This window comes from Rhinatrema bivittatum, chromosome 2 (genome assembly GCF_901001135.1).
Source record: "Rhinatrema bivittatum chromosome 2, aRhiBiv1.1, whole genome shotgun sequence".
Lineage (NCBI taxonomy): Eukaryota > Metazoa > Chordata > Amphibia > Gymnophiona > Rhinatrematidae > Rhinatrema > Rhinatrema bivittatum.
In genome coordinates this window covers 156,049,156-156,067,856 of record NC_042616.1, presented here as the reverse complement: position 1 = coordinate 156,067,856, position 18,701 = coordinate 156,049,156, and the positions used below count along the sequence as shown (strand labels likewise).

The 18,701-nt window shown below is 42.2% G+C and overlaps 1 protein-coding gene across 3 annotated transcripts in view; it reads left to right on the top strand.

The window, feature by feature from the left end:
• The window catches only part of PTER (phosphotriesterase related), a 93,442-nt gene that overhangs the window by 6,186 nt on the left and 68,555 nt on the right, over nucleotides 1-18,701 (top strand). The window contains exon 1 of one of the 3 annotated variants that reach the window (XM_029588770.1): nucleotides 12,995-13,112. The exons of the other annotated variants lie outside the window; for them this stretch is intronic. The gene's annotated coding sequence lies outside the window, so the exon portion shown is untranslated. Of the gene's footprint in view, nucleotides 1-12,994; nucleotides 13,113-18,701 lie in introns of those variants that run through there. 3 annotated transcript variants of the gene reach the window in all.

Sequence of the window (18,701 nt, the reverse complement as noted above, 5' to 3'; positions counted from 1 at the left end):
GGAGTAGACTGGTAGGACCACTCTTCCGACCCTGGTCAGGATTCCCAGGCTGAGTTAGCCTGTTCCCTCCGACTGGGACTGAAAATACAAGACCCTTATCATACTGTTTCATACCTTGAGATCATGAAATATGATCACCCTGAGGTTTCCCTCATGACTGATGCCTGTCCGTATCTCACCCCCCCCCCCCCCTGTGCGTACTGTTCCCTTGAATTTCTGAATCCCCCCCAATGCAGGAGGAGTGGCCTATTGGTTTCAGTAATGGGCAGAGAAACAGGAAAGTTAGGATTCAAAACCTGCTTCTTCCACTGATGCTACTTGTGACTTTGGGCATGTCACTTTGTCTGCCATTGCCCCAGGTATACCAATTTAGATTATAAACCCTCTCTGGGATAGGTACCTACCTGAAGTGTATCTTTCAAAAACACAGGTTTTGAAAGGCAAGAAATAAATTCCTACTGCAAAAAAAAAACATGATTCTGTGCTTTTTTACATTTAGTCGTAACTGTCAATAATACTTGAACATCCATCAATCTCTTTTTAGATTGCTTCTCATTCTGTCTACTGCCTCAGGGGTTTCCACTCTGTCACAAATTTAGTGTTATCTGCAAAAAGACAAACTTTTCCTTCTAACCCCTTTGCAATATCTGTCACAAATATGTAGAACAGAACCAGCCCTAGAACAGATCCCTGAGGTACTAATCTCCCTTTTTTGATCTCAGAACGAATTCTAGACACCATCATCAATCCCTCAACCAGTGTCCAATCCATTCTGCCACCACAGGACCCACTCTCAGGCTACTCAGTTGATTAATCAGCCACCTATATAAGAGAGTATCGAAAAGTTTGCTGAAATCCACTACACGACATCCATTACCTGTCCGCCATTCTAATTCTACAATCATCCAGTCAACGAACTTGATCGGTTTTGTCTATCATGATCTCCCTTTGGTAAAACCATTTGGCCTCAACGCCTGCATTCCATTGAATTCAAGATACATCATTATCCTTTCCTGTAATTTCCAGCTCCCTCCCTTCTACCACTTTTATGAAAAGGTACAACATTTGCCCTTTTCCTGTCCGATGGAACCATTCTCTTCTCCAAAGATCAGTTGTACAGATCCATCAGATCTGCCAGAACTTCTCTGAGCTGCCTTAATATTCTAGGATGCATTCCACCCAGCCCCCGTAGCTTTGCCATTCGTTGTTTTATTCTAGTTCTGTATGAACCCTGTTCTGTAAATAGTGTGACATCCACCCTATCTCCATAGGTAAATATCCTTTCAAACTAGCTGAGTTCCTTCTCCAACCCTGTCTTCAGCAAACATTGAATGAAAGTATTTGTTTAGTGCTTTTGCTTTTTCCTTGTTGCCAGGTAGTGGAATTTTGAACTAAAGGGCTGTAAGGTCTTCCTGAGTTTATTTCACTTAGAAAAATATCTTGAATCTGTAAGTTTAGATAGACAGTGCTGTTCTTTCTGAATAGAATAACCCCTTGGATTGGCTTTTCTAAATATAACTTGACATTTTATTAGGAGCCACATGACAACATTTGGACATCTTTGGGTTGCAACTAGCAGCATTCTAGAAAATCTGTGACATAATACTGGATTATCCAAAGTGTGTCATTGCTATATAGAGAACAGATTTGACTTAATTTTAGGTTTTTTTTAAGATAGATGGACTCCTTTTGGGTATTCCTGTCGGATGAAAGAACATATCTCTTAATTTTTTTTATAAGAACATATAAAAATTTAAAAAAGGACCATCTTACATAGAAACATAGAAATGACAGCAGAAAAGGAGCAAATGATCCACCCAGGCTGCCCAGCAAGCTTATGCTAGTATCTGCTGCACTGTGCTGGTTAACCCCCATGCTATCAGTTTCCCAGACCATAAAAGTCAGGGCCCTCTGATTCTGTTTGAATCCAATTTCCCTTTACCCTTGCCATGGAAGCAGAGAGCAGTGTTGGAGTTGCATCAAAAATATCAAGGCTTATTTGTTGAGGGTAGCAACCACCACACCAGCAAGTTACCTCCATGCACTCTTTTCTTCATTTCCATCCTCTAGCCTTTAGGGATCCACAGTGTTTATCACATGCCTCTTTGAATTTCTTCACTATTTTCGTCTTCACCACCTCCTCTAAAAGGACATTCCAGGCATTCACCACCCTCTCTGGGAAGAAATATTTCCTGACATTAGTTCTGAGTGGTCCTCCCTGGAGTTTCGTTTCATGACCCCATTGCTTCCCAGTGGAAAAGGTGTGACAATTGTACATCATTAAAACATTTCAGAAATCTGAAAATCTGTATCATATCTCCCTTGCACCTCCTCTCTTCCAGGGTATACAAATTCCAGTCCTTCTGCATTTCCTCATAAGTCTTCTGTTGCTGGTCCCACACCATTTTGGTTGCTCTTCTTTGGACCGCCTCTAGCCTGTCTTTATACTTTTTGATGTACAGGCACCAATACTGGTGAGGCCTCGCCAAGAACCGGTAGAAGGGCATTATCGCCTATCTTTTTTTTTCTTACTGGTTAATCCTCTTTCAATGCAGCCCAGCCTTCTTCTGGCTTTAGCTATCACCTTGCCACATTGTTTCGCTGCCTTCAGATCACCAGACACTATCACACCAAAGTTCCTCTCCCAGTCTGTGGCATTTGTCTTTCACCCCCATCACATACAGCTCTTTTGGATTCCGCACCCCAGATGCATGATTCTTGGCATTGAATCCCAGCTGTCAAACACTCTATCAGTCTTCAAGCTTTCTTAAATCAATTTTTATTTTCTCTACTCCTTCAGGCATGTCCACTCTGTTGCAGATATTAGTATCGTTTTCAAATAAACTTTTTTCTTTCTATCCCTTCTGCAATTTCGCACACACAGATATTGAACAGAATTGGTCCCAAAACTGATCCCTTTGGTACTCCACTTAACACATTTCTTTCTTCGGACTAGATTCCATTTACCATTATATGCTGTCTCCTCTCAGTCAACCTGCTTGCAATACATTCTACTACCTTGGCACCTACTCCCAAGCTTCTCATTTTGTTCACGAATCTCTTATGTGGGACCGTATCAAAAGCTTTATTAAAATCCAAGCAAATCACATCGAATGCTCTTCCCTGATCCAATTCTCTAGACTCCCAATCAAAAAAATCAGTCAGGCTTGTCTGACAATACCTTCCCCTGGTGAATCCATGCTGCCTTGGGTCAAGCAACCAACTGGATAGTTCACTATCCATTCCTTCAGCAGAGACTCCATTAATTTTTCCATCACCGAGGTGAGGCTAACCAGTCTGTAATTTCAAGCCTCCTCTCTGCTCCCACTCTGTGAAGTGGGACCACCACTCTCCTTCAATCTCACAGCACAATTCCTGTTTCCTGGGATCTACTGAACAGGTCTTTCAGCGCACCTGCCAGCAGGGATGTACTTCATCCGGCCCCATGACCTTGTCCACTTTCAGTTTTCCTAGCTCTTCCCATACATTCTCTTCTGTAAATGGAGTTTTGTCTACTCCACCCCCATCCACAGTCTTGTCAACTAGCAATGGTCCTTCTCCAGGGTCTTCTTTAGTGAACACTGAACTGAAGTATTTGTTTCATATTTCCACTATTTCTTTGTCTCTCTTCACCCATTGATCTTTGTCACCTTTCAGTTTCACTTCCGACCTTTCTCCTTTCACTGATATATCTGAAAAATGTTTTTTCACCTCGCTTTACCCTTTTGCCAATCCTTTCTTCTGCCTGAGTTTTTGCTTTCTTGATTTTCTTTCTTTGTCTCCCTCAGTTTCACCAGATATTTTTCCCTGTGTTCCTCTTTTTGGGATCCTTTATATTTCCTGACTGTTCTTTTTGCCTTTATTTTTTCAGCCACCTCTTTTGAGAACCAGATTGATATTTCTCTTACCTTTGTTTACTTTTCTAACATATAGATTTGTTACCTTTTGTAATTGCTTCTTTTAGTTTAGCCTACTGTTCCACTTCTCTCATTTTCTCCCAGTCTTCTCATTCTACCTCCATGTACATCCCCATTTCAACGAAGTCTGTATTTTTGAAATCCAAAACTTGGGTCTTCGTGTGACATCTGTGTATCCTATTTTTGATGTCAAACCATACAATTTGATGATCGCTGATGCTCAGGTGGGCCCCCACTCGGAAATTTGACACTATCTCCGTTAGTGAGCACTAGGTTGAGTATAGCTCCCTCCCTCATGTGTTCCATTACCTTTTGTTTGAACAGAGCCCCAGGCAGGGCATCCACTATCTCTCTATTTCTGGTAGATTTTACAGAATGGATTCTCCAAATCTGTCTTTCAGATTAAAATCTCCAACAATCAGCACTTCTCCTTTCTTTTCCACCTTCTGGATGTCTTTGACCAGATTTCTGTCTAGTTCCTCCTTTTGAATCAGAGGTCTGTAAACCCCTCCAGTAAAAATGGATGCACAATCTATTTTTTTTTTTTTTTAGGATGCCCCATAATGCTTGTTCTCTACCCCACATTCCTTGCAGTGTAGTTGCATGGAATTTTTTTTTTCACTTAAAGAGCTATTCCTCCCCCTTTTATGTCCTCCCTATCTTTCCTTAACAAGTTATAGCTCTGTATGGCCATATCCCAATTATAAGAATCCATGAACCATGTCTCCGTAACAGCAACAACGTCCAAGTCCATTTCCATTATTAGGGCCTGCAGATCTGGGATTTTATTGCCCAAACTACAAGCATTTGTGGTAATAGTTTTCCCGTTTTTCTCCCTTGATTTTGTTGTACTTTCTAGTCATCTTTGCTGCTTTTGTGAGCTAATTTATTTTATTTTCTCCTCCCACTTCCTGTATTGCTTGGGGGTGACTTGCCAATTTCATTAGTTTTAAATGTCTGATAACATGTAATCTGAATTTCTCACTTAGCATCTTCGTTCCTGCTACAGACAAATGTAACAAAATGTGGATGGAATTACATTTAACTCTCATAGATTACTAAATACCACAAAAAGTGAATGAGTCAATATTTATTTTCCAAAACTTTACATAAGTAATATACAATAACGACCAACATGACACACATACACACTCATACCCATTCATCCATTAAAAACATACCTCTTCACTAAAAAAATGAGACACAGCTCATATAACATCGAAAACACCACTGTGGTTAAACATTGATTATATAAAACATGACTAAAAATCAGCATTCAATAATTGTTACACTGCCATAGGCTGATCAATTTACTGATACATTTGCCTTTATATATGACATGCTGATCAATTAATTATCTATGCGTATCTAAAACAACTGTCACATTTCCATTACATGAACATTTATCTCTCATGACTGTCAATTCCGTCTTTGATGATCCTCATAAGAGTACCACTTGAATGTTTCATATATTTTCCATCATTTCGAAACTGTGATGTCGTTTAAACACTTCAATATCATGTCACGTCATTGAAACGCCTCGGTATCCCATCACTTGGCATGCCCACCTCAATGATGTGTCTGTTAGTAAATCAATCACTTGAATCTATCATACGGCATCTGCCTTTTCAACACTGTAATATCCCTTCAATTTCAGGAGGATAACACTCAAGAAAATAACACCCTACAAGGGGCCCTTGTTTCACCTTCACGGTTTCATCAGGGGAATAACCGTCACACCAACATCACCTTTAAATTTTATGGAGACCCAGGTTACCGCTCGTATATACCAAGCCGCTCCATTTTAAACCGCTCTAACAAATATAGTGATCAACATGGGCTTCATACTCAATGGTGTTCCACAAAATTGATCAGCTTCCTTCCCATCATTTTAGTTAACAAAATGGTGCCATTGGGTGACTTCTTTCAGACATCACTTCAAATTCTATTGCTGAAGTTTCTTCATTCTCCAATGCAGAAAAGGCATTATGTAGGAGTAAGTGGGGAGAGTGGGTATCTCTTCATCGCAGGCCTTATTCTGCCAGAGACTACTGTTACTCAATTGTTCCTGGGTTTTTGAATCCTGAATGTCTGACATCTGTGGGAGTGGAGGTTGATGCTGCAAAGTTGGGGAAAATGGGTGTCTGTCACATGTCTTACTCTAACAGAGCCCACTATAAACCATTTTTTTTTTGGATTTCTGAAACCTCTGTGGGAAATGGGCGAGAGATACTGGATGGTTCAAGGAAGGGGAGGTTAATTGAAACGGGACAATTCCTTCCTCTGATAAATCGCCTCCATTTTAATTGCAGACAGCTGAAGGCAAACCTTTCATTCTCCAAATGATAGTACTTGGGACATTAGCACCACAGTTGTTGCACTGAATGAAAGACATTTTGTTAAATTATTACTAATCCCTTAAAATCCTATGGATAAGGTATGGTAAAATGTAGGTTCTACTAAAAGATTTTAATAGGTATTTGAAATAAAAACTAAAAGTATGTGTTAACCAGTAGAGCGTAATAGGTAGAGTATGAAAACCAAATTGTATAAGTAATCATTTGCCTAGAGACCAAATGCTGGTCTCTAGGCAAATGATTTCTACAAAGAGCCCCTCCCCATTGACACACTGATATTATAACTTAAGGGAATTTCTTTTTCTCTTTCTGCGTTTTCCTTTTCAGCGGCAATACACAATGGGGTAGATTTTAAAAGTCCTGCGCGTGCCTATTTTGCATAGGCCGTCGGCGCGTGCAAAGTCCCGGGGCTAGATAAAATGGGCGGTCCGGGGGGCATGTCTGTGATCCGGGGGCATGGTCGAGTACCCCGACACAGCGGCCTGTGTCAGGGCCTGGGCGGTCCTGGGGGGCGTCTGCAGTCTGGGGTGGTCCAGGGGCATGGTCGAGTACCCCGACACAGCGGCCTGTGTCGGGGCTTGGGCGGTCCTGGGGGGCGTCTGCAGTCTGGGGCGGTCCAGGGGCATGGCCGACTACCCCGACACAGCGGCCTGTGTCGGGGCCTGGGCGGTCCTGGGGGGCGTCTGCAGTCTGGGGTGGTCCAGGGGCATGGTCGAGTACCCCGACACAGCGGCCTGTGTCAGGGCCTGGCCAGCCTGCGCGAGTTACGCCTGCCAATGGCAGGCGTAACTCCATCGAACAAGGTAGGGGGGATTTAGGTAGGGCCGGGGGGTGGGTTAGATAGGGGAAAGGTGCGGGGGGGGGGGACAAAAACAAAAGTTCCCTCCCAGGCCGCTCCTATTTCGGAGCGGCCTGGGAGGGAAGGGAGGCAGGCTGTGCGGCTCTGCTACCGCGCGTATCTTTTAAAATCCGGCGTACTTTTGTTCACGCCGGTTGAGTGAACAAAAGTACGCCTGCACGTATTTTTTTAAAATCTGTCCCAATACATCTTATCTTGAGAATAATGTGCTTTGTAAATACTTGCACCCATAGAAAGGGGATACTCACGGGTCATGTTTAGGTACAATTATTTGTGCCTGGCTGAAACTGCATGAAAATTTGTGATAGTATCTTCACATTTTCATACAAGTCACTCCACATGAGCAAAATTGCTTCCTGAAAAATTTCTAAAGTGGCAGTTTACCAGCATGGCCTGAATGAATGCCCAGAATTACTCTGTATTTTTTTTTTTTTTGTATGGATTTAAATGAACTGTTGGTACATAGCACTTTTTTGTATATTGGTGAAGACTAAGGAGACAGTGAGCATGTATTTAGAAACATTTTTATCCAAATAGCCTGAAATACTTGCTGCTAGCTGCGTATAAGATAAGTATCAATGCAATCACATCAAATGAATGATAAAACCCCACACCATCCAAGAGAACATAAATACCTAGACATGCATGGCCAGCTCAAAAAGCCTAAACCAACAAACTAAATAAATGCTTGTTGAAAAGAAAGTTTCTACTTTTTCCCCTAAAACATATTTAAGGGGCATAGGATCCACTGCACCACCAAAGTTTTTTTTGGGGGGTTATGGGAAGAGGGATGTTATAGCCCAGAGGCCCAATTTGTGTTCAGGGTCCTGGAAGGGTTAGCAGTGCCACCTATGGTGTGGTAAACTTTGCACCTTAGTTTGGCCACATTAACCCTCACAGGTGTTGAATGCTGGATAATACATCTGTCTGTGAAGATAATTCACATGCAGAATCAGTTTAGAAAGGTTGCTAGGTGTTAATGCAAATTAAACCTGAGCACTAAGGCTTACACCCAACTGCATGTAGATATCTCAGGGTTGCAAAAGCTCAGCACTGTTTAATTTTAACATTGTCATAATTGGTACATTTGCAGGATTTTTTTTACTTAAATTTGTTACAACTATAAAAATAAATCATTGCTCTAACAATTACTTAGTTTTATTGTGCTTTCGGGAGAATGTTGTGCAGTCTTTAAATGTAACTCCTAAAACCACAGCAGAAGAGCGCTTCAGGAGCCAAGGAGGGATATTTTCGCATTAACTGCTAGCATGAAAGTTGACTAACTTGCAGAGGCAGACATCTAAATCTTGTAAAATTACAATTGAAAAAAAAATAGCTGGAAAACTTTGAGAAATAAGTGGGGGGAAAGAAGGGTTTTTGTGCCCTAATTGAATGTTCATGATTGTATAACAATGATTTTGATGATGCTGAAATTTATAAAATACATAATGACCATGTTTCTTCACAAAGAGCCTACATGTTTGTTTTTTTAATTATTATTACCGGTATTAACATTTCAAATAGGAGTACACAATGGTTGTGACTGACTTGCTCAGCGTCATACACTGAGTGATAGAGGTAGTGTTCAAGCAGCTATGCTTCTGTTTTCTGCTTTCTCTGAAATATGATAAAACACTTCTCTGAACACAGCATGTGGCATGTTTAATATATGCTAAGTAGCTCTAATTTTAGAAGGTAAAGTCTTTGTTTTAGAGAGATGAGATTATATTCTTATTAAATGTTGGAGCCAGTTCATAACTGCTTTTTGAAAAATAGGCTTTAACAATATAGGATGAAAAAAATAAATTACAGTTTTGAAGATGGAGCAGTGAATGGAAGCACCTGCATAGCACAAATCTGTAGTTTTGACTGATAAAACAGAATTTAGCTTCAATTGCTAGTGCACAAGACACCAGGCATTGATTATATGGCATTTCTGGCTATAGCTGCTAATAATTATTACCCAGAAGTTGGCCTCAATACAGTGTCAAAATGTTTTTTGTTTTTTTTTAAAGCCCTGGTTAACAAGTGCCTATAACTATTGACTCCTGTGCAGCGTAGTAGCAACCATTGAGCTGATGCATTCCAACAAGAGCTGCATTTTGCAAGCTTCAAGGGCATGTGCATCACCAAAGTACTATAAGAAAATATTTAGCTAGATGTTAATGGAGCTCTTGCAACCTATTTTTAATGTTTAGCTTACTAGGTTATGTTTTGCATGATTGTTTCCTTTAGTTTTGTCTTTGGTTAAAGTGTTCTGCATGTTCTTATAATAAATAGTAAATCATTTTGGTTTTCTTTTCTTTCTAAGACAAAAACCACAAATCATAAAAGTAAGCAGTAAGTATTTTGTATGCAGAGTACAGGATAGGAAGCTATCTTTTACATGTCTAACACTTCCAGTAATGGTTAATATTGGGGTTTCTGCCTTGGCACATTGCAAACAAGTATTGGTCCTCCTTTCTTAAAGTTATATTGTTTCCAAATTCATTTTACTGTAAGTGATCATCTTAAAATGAAATTTTTATTTGAATTATAGCCTATGTTAAATTACACAAAAAATGTTAAATTTTATTAAATTATATTAAATTTATTATATATATATATTTATATATTTATAAATTATATTAATTTATTAAATTATAGCCTATGTTAAATTACACAAAAACATAACATTTTGTTTAAAAGCTAGACCTGAATGTGTAATACCCATGTGGGATGCTGTTCAAGTTTTACTGCTTGTGAAGCAAGAACCCTGAAAATCTACAGAAAAATTTCCTTACAACTTGAGATTGTTTAGACACACTTATTTTTGATGGAATTTAGACAGACTAATTCAGATACGTGTGGTTACCCCTGCTCACTTGCAGGTGGAGGCAGAGAATACTTTTTCTGACATCGCATCCTATAGCAGGACAGGATGCCAGTAGTTCTGTGCCTCCAGGAGATGGTGGGGAAGGATCTGAGGGAATCTTAAGTTCCAGAGCTTAGCAAAAGATAGCTCCAGAGGAAGTGGAAGAAACTTTCACACTTGGCCAAGAGAGTTGAGGCAGTATAGACCAGCCTGAAAATTCCACACCAAGAAGACTAAGATGCCCTTTCAAGGAAGCCAGAGGGGCAGATGAGAAGGGAGCATATCTGCATATCCCAATCAGGGAAAGCCATCAGAAGATTTTAAGAGTCTGTGTTGGAGAACCACTATCAATTCAAATCATGCCCTTTACCAAGGTGATGATTGTGGTGATGGCCTATTTGTACATGCCCAGCCTTTGCATCATTTTATTACTATTTGAGTTGTTTTCTAAGTCATATTATTTTTTGCTTATCCCTATTCTATTAATTTGATTTATATTCCACTTTTTGGTACTTCAAAGTGGATACATTCAAGTATTTCTCCTAATGTTTCCTATCAAATAGGGGTGTGTGTTTCAGAGCATATTTTAAATATGGCATCATAGTGATTGTACTATGGGCAAATATTTTACCTTCTTGCTCTTACTTTGTGTTGGAGCATGCTCAAGCTGTGATATTGCATGCTTCCTCTTCTGCATTATAGATGTTGGTGATGTCAGCAGAGGAACTTTACATATCTGACAAGGGATGATGAAGCTCATGCACAATGTAATGAAGCAGATAATGCACTGCCTGCTAGATAGTTGGGGGCTGGTCTAAAAACCATTGTAAAGAGATTTGTCTTTTCTGTGATATGTGGAGCCGCTTTACTACTTTTTCAAAACATGGAACCCAGACTACTAAAATGTGGCAAATAGAAGCAAGGCCGGCGCATCCTATTAGGTGAGCTAGGCGGTTGCCTAGGGTGCTGAAGAGCAGCCATGTGGGGCTGTGAGCGGAGCCTATCCTGCTCGCAGCAGAGGAGTAGAGATTCAGCGGGCCGCGAGCAGTGCCCATCCTGCTCACAGCCCAGAGAAGCATACACTCGGTGGGCGCGAATGCGGTAGGAGCCGGTGTTGAGAGTGGGGGGTGGGGAAAATGTAAGCTATTGGCTTATTTAGCATATGAAGTTGATTTTTTTCCCCCCCCACAAATATCTATTAGCTAGTTTTATCACAATCTTAATCCTAATTTATTTATTTAATCTATTTCTATTCCACCTATCTGGAAATCTCGGCAGATTACAACTTCACATTTAAATGTTGCTTGGTTTCATTTGCCGTAGGGTGATTTTGCAGGAGCTAGACAAAGGCTTCCTTTCTATGAGGAGGAGAACATAGTCATGTCCATGGGTATAGTCATGTGCAGAGAGCTGATATCCTGAAACTGAATGTCTTGATTTTTTTTTTCTATAATTTCAGCAGTGCAAAGGCTACACTACAAAATTATACAAAGTAGCTCATTAACTATGTCCACTAAACACTTCACAAATGTCATTTCACAGATAATTTAGCTACATCTGAAAATGATGTATTTTTTTGCAATAGTCCATAGGAAAACTATGCATACTGTTGTGCTATTGGATTTCTTTGCATATAATTCCTGATAACAAGATAGCCCATAATAAAAACTAAATGGTGCACACATTTCACACTTTAGAGCATTGGTCTCAAAAGATGCAAATATTTTGTAAGAAGTATTTTTAAAGTACTAAAAAGTGAATTTTAAAAGGGATATGCACACATGTAAAACATGCACACGTCGACCCATTTTTAAATGGCGCCTACATGCATGCACATCTCTCACTTGGAACGAAAAAGGGGCTTGGTGTGGACAGGGCATGGGCGTTGCAGGGCAGGGCCAGGAGATGTGCATGCAAGTACCTAAGTGGCTGGGCATGTGCCCAGCTTCTCTGCTACATAACTTTATTTCTGTTATGGAGGAGGTATACGTTTAAATAAACAAAAAACAAGCATCCCTGGGTGGTTTAAGGGGTCTGGGGTAACTGGGAGGAATATAGGCTAAAGAACCAGGGGGGTTTGGAGGACCTAGCTCTACACTGGACGAACTGGTAGATGAACTGATGGACGCGTGCCTGTTATACAATTCCCCCACTTGCGCAGCACATACCCGGATATGAGTGGCTGTGCGCACCCATCTGCAAAACTGGTGCACACATATAGTGCCTAAGCTATTTTACATGTGTATGTTACAAAATTGCCACGACCCTGAGCTCATGCTGAACGATGCATATGCATATATATGCACCCACACGCTTGTTTGAAAGTTACTGTCTCTGGGGGTTGAGTTGAAACCTATATAAAAAGTTCAGATCCAATGTTAAATTTTGTCATATTTTGACACATCCTCTCATGAATATTCAATGAATTTAGCAGAAGTTAAGAAATGGAATACTATTTTTATCTGTGTGTAAAAGTTGGTGTCCCTACTCCCTGATTTTGGCAAATTTTCAAGTAATTTATAACATTTGTTGACTTGAAATGCGTGGTTCTCACATTTGTGTTAACAGCTTTCTAGTGTGGTTTTTCCCCTATTAATGGAGAAGTTTAAGCTCTTGGTTTTCTCTTGACTATATGCTTTGCCTCTATATGTAATGTAAGGCTGTTATTAGACTGAACTTATCTCTGGATTTTTAGTAAAATTCTATTGGATTTGGCAGTTTTTAATTTTATACCATTTTTACTTTATTGATTTTTGATAAGCGTAACTATATTTTATGTGTTAAGATGATTTTCAATTTGCCTTGAGGTGACTGGAAAAGTGGGTTATAAATACATAACGATAGAGATCAGGTTCCAGCAAAAGACTTTGTATAAATGTATTCTCTGTAATTTTTCTGCTATGTGTATTTAGATTCTGCTGGTTGGAGTGTTCTAGTGGAGAGATTTATTCCCATGGGGCAATTCTCCACAGTTCTCTTCTATTCATCCTTACATTTTTGCCAACAGACCCCGCCAGTGAGAGTGTGAAGATAAAAACTATTTTCCTAAATTGTTCTCTGAAGATACTCCCCTTTTTCACAGTGACAATCACTTATGAAGGGAAACATAGGATCAGTTTTATTATGTAAGTAAATACATTGCTGAAGTTACTGTGGCCACAATTTATATGACACTGCGTCCTGTTTTGTACCTGTGGGGAAAACCAAGGCCCTGGTATCGAGAGGAAGAATTAAAAGAAAATATGCTTGAACCTAATGCTTTTTTATGATAATGCATTGTGCTAATAAAATATTAAATATTAATCTGGCATGTATAATTCCCTGTGAGAAAGTAAACATCCACAGCAGACAGTTCATTTGAAACTGGATAGAGTTGGGAGGGGGGGGGGGGGGTACAGGGGAAAAAATTTGTTTTAGTTTTTTTGGTCCATTTTCTGGAGATTTTTTCCCATGAATTTCGGTTTGTGGAATGTTTTGATTCATTTCATTTGTGTGAAAAATGAATGATACATTAAATAAAAAAAAAAAAGAATAACATTGACCAAAAAACTAAAACGGGGCCTCCGAAGGCATCCCGAGTCTCCATCCCAATCAGACAGAAAAATGCCAGGGCAAGGATCCTCCCAGCCCCCACTTACCCAGTCCGGTAGAGATCATCTGCTGGCCATGCCCAGGCCGAAGCCTCGGCCTTGTGTAGGCTGAAGGCTCGATAGGTCTCTGTGACCTTGGCCCAATGCCTGGGCCTAGGCTGAAGCCCGGGTCCTGATGCCTGGGCCTCAGTGTAGGCCAGGATCTGGGCCCAGGCCTCCCTTCTTCACCACCTCCTCATTGCCCCAGCTCCTATATCCTTCCTCTTGCTCTTCTCCTTCCTGCCCCTACCTCCTCTCTACCCCTACCCCATACAAGAAAAATAGCAAAGGCATGGTAGTGTATTATATTATGGCTGCAAATTCTTTGTGGTTTTTCTTGGAGGTAGCCTTTCTTCCTTGTCCCCAGACCTCTCCTCTTTCTCTTCTGACTCCCCTTCAGTCTCCTTCCTCTTTCTCTTTAGCACCCCACTTATATCTTCATCTCCCTTCTACTAAACCATCCCACCTCTCTTCTTATCCCCAGTCCTTGCTCTTTTCCCTTCTCCCTACATTATCTGTCTCCCATCTCCACTCTCCCTTGCTCTCACCCTTGTCTCATCCCTTCTCTTCTGTCCTTTTGGCCTCTTCCTCTCTTCTCCCTGTCTTGACTCCTACTTCTCTTGCTGTCTTCTCTGTTCCCACTTCTCCTATTGCTCTCTCTACCTCCTGCCCCCACTCCTACCCACTTCCATAAAAATAACAAAGGCTCGGTGGCTCCAACATAATACCCTATTATGTGGGCATTGCTGAGCCTTTGTCGTTTGACTTGTGGGGGGATGTTGTTTAACATAATAGCACTTACTCTTATACTTGATAACTGACATTTCTGTTGGTAATGCTGTTTTTGTCATTTTCACCTTTACCGCTATGTCAGTTTATTTAGCATCAAGCACTTATTTTGCCTGGGATTGAGTAATTATAGCCTATTTTATGTGAAAAACTTATGTAAGATAGAATGACAAAGTATAAACGTAATGTAAAAACATTGGCAGTGGAAATGTGGGCGGAGCTTGGGGTGGAGCTGGAGACAGAGCTTAGTTGCCCCCCCAAGCAGAAAGGCATTCTGCTGACCCTGCAGCAGGCCAACATCAGGGATCTGGCCTCACCCTGCTTTCCTCCGCATTGCTACAATTAAGGTATAAATAGTATCATGTGACTGATGAAATCCTTTCAACAATTCACACAGCAGCAGAAAGCACTGACCAGTGGCAGTGCAGCTTAAGAGTTGCTGATGATATGCTCTGCTCTTATTGATACGTCACCCAATGTTATCTAATAGTTAAAAATAAAGATTACACGTGAATGGCACACATTGAAAATCTTTGCCCTACAAAATATTTGACACTGGAATGCTAGCTAGCCAGCTACCCAAGCAACCTATAAGCACCACAGTGTACATTATTAAGCTGGCCAGAGTTCAAATCAGTAAATTATAGAACCAGAAAAGTCTTTAGCCTGCTCCTAAATGTTCTAAAAGATGCATAGTATCTTAATTCATGCAGCAGTATATTCCAGAGGCAAGATGCAGTTATGGAGAAGGACCTTCCAGCTGTCACCATCAATTTGACATGTGTTGGCTGGCCAGAAGGTTATCTGAGGCAGAATGTAAAGGGCTATTTGTGTGTACAGTGTCATGTAGTCTGTCAGGCTCATGCAAGCTGCAGTTTTATATGTCAACCATAAAAACAGTGGATTTGTGCCAAGCTGATGGGTAAGGAGTGCACATTGTGGAATGGTTTCTACTGGCTCTCCGAATGTGGTGCTGCTGAGAGTAGTTGGTTAGCGGCTATCAGTCCCACTAATTGAGGAAGCCTTTGCTATTGGTTCCATTTATGTACTGAAATAATATTTACACCACATAAATGTAATTGGACTAAAAGTCCAAGTATAAAAAGGCATTTTGAGAAATAAAACTCAGAGTAATGTTGGACACTGTTAGTGCAGTTTTCTAATGGCCTGCATAGTTATACAATATGTGGCTGTGTTCTTTCATTTGCTCTTTTATGTGGGTAGCCGAGAGAGTAAAGTAATGCACAGTCATTTGAAAATGTCATGAACGTGCACTGTGTTCAGTCTACAACCTAAATGTGCTTTTGGGAACACCGCTTTACAGCCCAGCTAACGATACACTCACAATGGACGACCACACATTTTTAGTTAGCCAGAGGAGGGCAATTTGTGGACAAGCCATTATACCCAGGTAAATTGCACAGTAGGGCAGGTGCAAAGTATTCTGACATTTTTAATGTGCCTAATTTACAGTAGTTTTCTAAGATAAGCTACCCACCTTGTTTGGTTTTTGAAAATTAGTGTACAGTGCACATGCTTAAAGTGCATGCTTACTTTACAACTGCATGGGCCTTTTCAGAATTGCCTATTTTTGTTTACCCTGTATCGTTACTTTACTGCATCACTGAATAGTGTTTTCAGTACAAAAAAATAGCACTTTACGTTTTTGGGTTTTTTTTGGGTTTTTTTTGTTTTTACTGTAAGCTTCTATAGATTTGGATCTTTCCAGATCTATAGATGGGTATAAAGTACCTACCCTGCAGTACTTTGACAGAACATTTTCAGATCGTGAGTAGAAAAAACACAAGGAGGTCCATATTCAAAAGCCATTTAGACAAGTAACTCAAATTATCCATCTAAAAAGCAAGTTTGGTATATTCAACCACTTATCTGGCTAAATGTGTAGCTGGATAAGTAGTTATCTGGTTAGAATTAGCTGTATAAGATATGAGCGTACTAGGGGTGTAATTGGGAAGAGTTGAGTTAGCCAGAATAGTTATCAAAATCCTGACACTAGTCTTTGTCGGTAACTTTCAAATCGGTGCACGTGTACATATTTGGGCGCATACGTCAGCTTGTGCCCAGGTAAGAGGCTATCTATATGCATGCATATGATGTATTCTCCTAGAAAAAGCAGGATGGTAGTCCTCGCGTGGGTGACCTCATCAGATGGAGCCCAGCACGGAAAACCCGCTATCCATGGATCTGCGCGAGGTCCCCCTTCAGTCTCTCTTTTTTTTTTCTGTGGTGCAGTAGCCTTGCAGTTGTGGAGCTCCAAACCCTTGAAAGCATTTTTGCTGTTTTTTTCTGGGCTTTTTCTGCGTTGGGTCCCCCTTCGCATTCGGTTCCTCCGGTAGGTACCTGTGGCTTTTGCCGTTGTTGTTCGCGGTCGATTCCCGACTCTCGCCTTGGTTCTCCTTCTGTCATTGACCGCACAACAGCCTTTTTTTTTTTTTTTTTTTATGGCGTCATGGGTTTTTGACGGTGCCCGTGGATCATGTCTATCATGGACCCACACGAGGTGTGTATCCTCTGCCTGGGGGCCTCGCACAACATCTGAGGGTGTCGTTTGTGCGATCAAATGACCCCCAAGGGGCGTCGTGCGCATCTGGTTAAAATGGAGACTTTTTTGGCTCTCCAAAACCCTCCACTTCGGCGTCAGTGTCCTCCTTGCCTAAGGACCGCGGAGATACATCCCTATCTCTTCCCCTGGCAGTCCTGCTCTCCAGTACCCCTAAGGATCGAAGAGAGGGAGATTGATTCTTGGTGGCCTCTCCCTTCCCCCTAACCTCAGGGTAGTCATCATCCTCTGCACCAGAAACCCAAGTAGAATCGACACTGGTCACCGTCCCAACACTGTTCCGGCTGCTAAGCCACCATCTAAGCAGCACCGGCCACCTGAGGCCCCATCCTCCGGTGCCCCCGGTAGCCCGAGGCGTTTCCCACCGAGGGTAGGCCAGTGACACCTCGTCCCCCTCCATCAGTCCTTACTTCTCAGGACTTTCAGGAGGAGTTGGACCGCAGGTGCAATCGGCGGAGCTCAAAGCACTTCAGAGCATCGAGCTGCTGGCACCACCGGCTCCCATACCGGGGCCTGAGCCTCTGCCTTCGCTGCTCGCACCCCTACTGGAGTGTCTGGATGTCCTTCTTGGCACCCTACTGATGCAACCGGTGCCCGAGAGGTCTCCGATGCCTCCTTGGCCACAGATGCCCTCCACTGGAGCGATCCCGATTCCCGGGTCCTCCAAGGAGGATGAGGCCTCGGGGACCAGGACCCCATGCCCGCAGTTCCCTGGGTCGCTACTAGTTGTCGGCGGTGCCCCCACGGCCCTCGGTGCCTGTGGGTCCCAGGCCTACCGCCCCTCCCAGTCCCTGCCCTCTGCATCTGTACCCTAGCGAGGAAGAGGGTCCCTATGACCTGTGGGGCGATGACTCCTCTGACGCATCCTCAGAGTTGTTCAACGACCCCCTCTTGGAGCCTTCCCCTCCGGAGGAACGGCGTTGATATCTGCCCAAGGACCTGTCATTCGCCAGCTTTGTATGGGCCATAGCAGAGGCCATCCCCTTCCAGCTCCTGTCGGAGGAGTATAGCCGTCACAAGATGAAGGAGGGCCATGACATCTTTAAAGAGCTCCTCCACCGATTGTAAGAACACCCAGTATCAGTTGCGCCAGTAAACAGGAAAACTGATGCGACTTATCTTGTTCAACAGGCAGCACTTCCCCTACTAGTCTGCAGTGCTGGAGACAATGTTTAAAAAATCCAGATGCTCCTGGACACATGCTTCTGCCCCTCTGGGGTGCAAACACAGGGAGCTCGACGGCATAGGGAGGAAAATGTTCCAGGGGGCTATGCTGGTGGCCCACATTGCAGCCTTCCAGCTGTACATGACCCAATACAACCACAACCTATGTGTTATGTTCGAACTTGGTTTGTGGGCCCTCGGCTCGTGGAGAGAGTTGACTCCACCCACAGGGAGGAGCCCTGTGGGGACTCTCCACGATAGGCGGGGTCTCAGCAGTGATGGACACAGGAGTCGGAGAATATTTATTATACAGCAAAGAGAAACCCGAGGAGCGGATTTGGAAACTCAGTCCTGGAGTAGGAAGACCTGAGATGGATTCTCCGGTAGTGGTCAGCAGAGCGTGGTAACCCATAGAATACTTGCTTCTTGGTAGGCTTTGTGCGAGGTAGCTCCAGTAGTGGTCCACAACGCGGGGTAACCCGAGAATCCACACAGCAAGATAGAAGCAGTAATGTGGAGCAGGTCTTGTACTCACTTCGTGATGTTGAAGT